Source organism: Lipotes vexillifer, unplaced genomic scaffold (genome assembly GCF_000442215.2).
Source record: "Lipotes vexillifer unplaced genomic scaffold, Lipotes_vexillifer_v1.1 scaffold426, whole genome shotgun sequence".
Classification (NCBI taxonomy): domain Eukaryota; kingdom Metazoa; phylum Chordata; class Mammalia; order Artiodactyla; family Lipotidae; genus Lipotes; species Lipotes vexillifer.
In genome coordinates this window covers 310493-314156 of record NW_006779491.1, presented here as the reverse complement: position 1 = coordinate 314156, position 3664 = coordinate 310493, and the positions used below count along the sequence as shown (strand labels likewise).

At 39.5% G+C, this 3664-nt stretch overlaps 1 pseudogene; it reads right to left on the bottom strand.

Annotated features, from left to right (window-relative positions):
- Positions 1–352: 352 nt before the first annotated feature.
- LOC103088093 (chromobox protein homolog 1 pseudogene) lies at positions 353–968 on the bottom strand (annotated as a pseudogene).
- Between the last annotated feature and the right edge of the window lie 2696 nt (positions 969–3664).

Below are 3664 nucleotides of genomic sequence, written 5' to 3'. Positions count from 1 at the left end.
AAGAAGGCTGTGGGTTGTGGAGATGCTCTTTGAAGATCTGCAGTATCTTTTGCTCTCCCACATCCCAGCCTGCAAGTTTTGTCCTATGTAGAAGGCCCTTTGCCTTTCTCAGTAAAGTTCAGAATGGGTTGCCTTGAAACACTGACCCTCCTTCCCCTCCACTGGGATGGGTGTGCAGACTATACAGCACGGAGCGGCTTTAAAGCACTTGGGCTGCTGTAGGGCACAGAAACTATACTGGCTCTTCAAAGGACATCTTCTCAAGCCACCTCTATGGTGTCAAGACAAGTAGAACTCCTTTCCCCACTCGAACCCCACGGTCAGACATGACAAGGGCTGGTACTCAGGAGAGTTAATTCTTGTCATCTTTTTTGACATCATCCTCCAAGGGGTAGGAATGCCATGTCAGCCTTTCCTCATAGGAGGATATGACAACCTGTGGGCACTTGACATTGGCTTCCTTGGCAGGGCCCAGGTCAGCCTCATCAGTTTTTCCATTTCATCAGGAATTTGAGCTCTCCACTGGAGTCTATAGCTCCAATAATCCACTCCAGTTCCAAACCCTGGGCAAAGCCTCGTGGCTTTTCTGACTCTTCTTTCTTCTTCCCCTTATCTTCCGAATCAGAATCAGCTTTGCGCTTGCCTCCCTCTGATTTGTCTGTCTCGTGTGCTGTTTTCTGTGACTGCAGGAACTCGGCGATGAGGCCGGGGCGATCCAGGTTTTCTTCTGGTTCCCATGTGCTGTCCTCATCCGAGGACCCCTTCCACTTTAGGAGGTGCTCCACTTGGCCCTTTACCACTCGACGGTCAAGAACTTTTCCTACCACATATTCTTCTTTCTCTTCTTCTAGCACCTCCTCCACTTGCTTCTTGTTTTGTTTTTTCCCCACAGTGCCCACCAGCTTTCTGCTATAAGGGGTGACGCTGCTCAGAGCAGCGCCCACGAGCCTCAGAAGGATCAGGGCCATGCTACTGGCGCTTTTATTTATTTATTTATTTATTTTGAGGAAAATAATCATTTAATAAGTAAACATGAAACAATTGTTAAAAAGTCATGGCACAGACACATAGTAAGTCATTTATAGCCATTTAGTTAAGGTTATTAGAAGTTTTAATAAGCTAGGAAAATGCTTACAATTTATTTTTTTTGAATTTCTGAATTTTATTTTATTTTTATACAGCAGGTTCGTTCTTTTTTTTTCAGTAAAATTTTGCAATTTATATCATTCCTGTCCATTTCTTTATTTTTTGAATTTTATTTATTTTTTACAGAGCAGTTTCTTAGTAGTTATCCATTTTATACATATTAGTGTATATATGTCAATCCCAATCTCTCAATTCATCACAGCACCGCCACCTCCCTCCACCGCTTTCCCCCCGTGGTGTCCATACATTTGTTCTCTACATCTGTGTCTATTTCTGCCCTGCAAATGGGTTCATCTGTACCATTTTTCTAGCTTCCACATACAGGCATTAATATACGATATTTGTTTTTCTCTTTCTGACTTCCTTCACTCTGTATGACAGTCTCTAGGTCCATCCACATCTCTACAAATGACCCAATTTTGTCCCTTTTATGGCTGAGTAATATTCCATTATATATATGTACCACATCTTCTTTATCCATTCGTCTGCTGATGGGCATTTAGGTTGCTTCCATGACCTGGCTATTGCAAATAGTGCTGCAGTGAACATTGGGGTGCATGTGTCTTTTTGAATGATGGTTTTTCTCTGGGTACAGGCCCAGTAGTGGGATTGCTGGGTCATATGGTAATTCTATATTTACTTTTTCAAGGAACCTCCATACTGTTCTCCACAGTGGCTGCATCAGTTTACATTCCCACCAACAGTGCAGGAGGGTTCCCTTTTCTCCCACACCCTCTCCAGCATTTATTGTTTGTAGATTTTCTGATGATGGCCATTCTGACTGGTGTGAGGTGATACCTCATTGTGGTTTTGATTTGCATTTCTCTAATGATCAGTGATGTTGAGCAGCTTTTCATGTGTTTGTTGGCCATCTGTATGTCTTCTTTGGAGAAATGTCTGTTTAGGTCTTCTGCCCATTTTTGGATTGGGTTGTTTGTTTTTTTAATATTGACCTGCATGGGCTGTTTATATATTTTGTAGATTAATCCTTTGTCCCCTGATTCGTTAGCAAATATTTTCTCCCATTCTGAGGGTTGTCTTCTCAACTTGTTTGTAGTTTCCTTTGCTTTGCAAAAGCTTTTAAGTTTCATTAGGTCCCATTTGTTTATTTTTGTTTTGATTTCCATTACTCTAGGAGTTGGATCAAAAAAGATCTTGCTGTGATTTATGTCAAAGAGTGTTCTTCCTATGTTTTCCTCTAAAAGTTTTATAGTGTCCAGTCTTACATTTAGGTCTCTAATCCATTTTGAGTTTATTTTTGTGTATGGTGTTAGGGAGTGTTCTAATTTCATTCTTTTACATGTAGCTGTGCAGTTTTCCCAGAACCACTTACTGAAGAGACTGCTTTTTCTCCATTATATATCCTTGCCTCCTTTGTCATAGATTAGTTGACCATAGGTGCGTGGGTTTATCTCTGGGCTTTCTATCCTGTTCCATTGATCTGTATTTCTGTTTTTGTGCCAGTACCATATTGTCTTGATTACTGTAGCTCTGTAGAGTAGTCTGAAGTCAGGGAGTCTGATTCCTCCAGCTCATTTTTTTCCCTCAAGACTGCTTTGGCTATTCGGGGTCTTTTGTGTCTCCATACAAATTTTAAGATTTTTTGTTCTAGTTCTGTAAAAAATGCCACTGGTAATTTGATAGGGATTGCATTGAATCTGTAGATTGCTTTGGGTAGTAGAGTCATTTTCATAATATTGATTCTTCCAATCTAAGAACATGGTATATTTCTCCATCTGTTTGTGTCATCTTTGATTTCTTTCACCAGTGTCTTATAGTTTTCAGCATACAAGTCTTTTGTCTCTCTAGGTAGGTTTAATTCCTAGATATTTTATTCTTTTTGTTGCAATGGTGAATGAGATTGTTTCCTTAATTTCTCTCTCTGATCGTTCTTGTTAGTGTATAGGAATGCAAGATATTTCTGTGCATTAATTTTGTATCATGCAACTTTGCCAAATTCATTGATTAGCTCTAGTTTTCTGGTGGCATCTTTAGGATTCTCTATGTATAAGTATCATGTCATCTGCAAACAGTGACAGTTTTACTTCTTCTTTTCCAATTTGTGTTCCTTTTATCTCTTTTTCTTCTCTGATTGCCATGGCTAGGACTTCCAAAACTATGTTGAATAATAGTGGTGAGAGTGGACATCCTGGTCTTGTTCCTGATCTTAGAGGAAATGCTTTCAGTTTTTCACCATCGAGAATGATGTTTGCTGTGGGTTTGTCATATATGACCTTTATTATGTTGAGGTAGGTTCCCTCTATGCCCACTTTCTGGAGAGTTTTTATCATAAGTGGGTGTTGAATTTTGTCAAAAGCTTTTTCTGCATCTATTGAGATGATCATATGGTTTTTATTCTTCAGTTTGTTAATATAGTGTATCACATTGAATGATTTGCGTATATTGAAGGATCCTCGCATCCCTGGGATGAATCCCACTTGATCATGGCATATGATCCTTTTAATATGTTGTTGGATTCTGTTTGCTAGTATTTTGTTGAGGATTTTTGCATCTATAT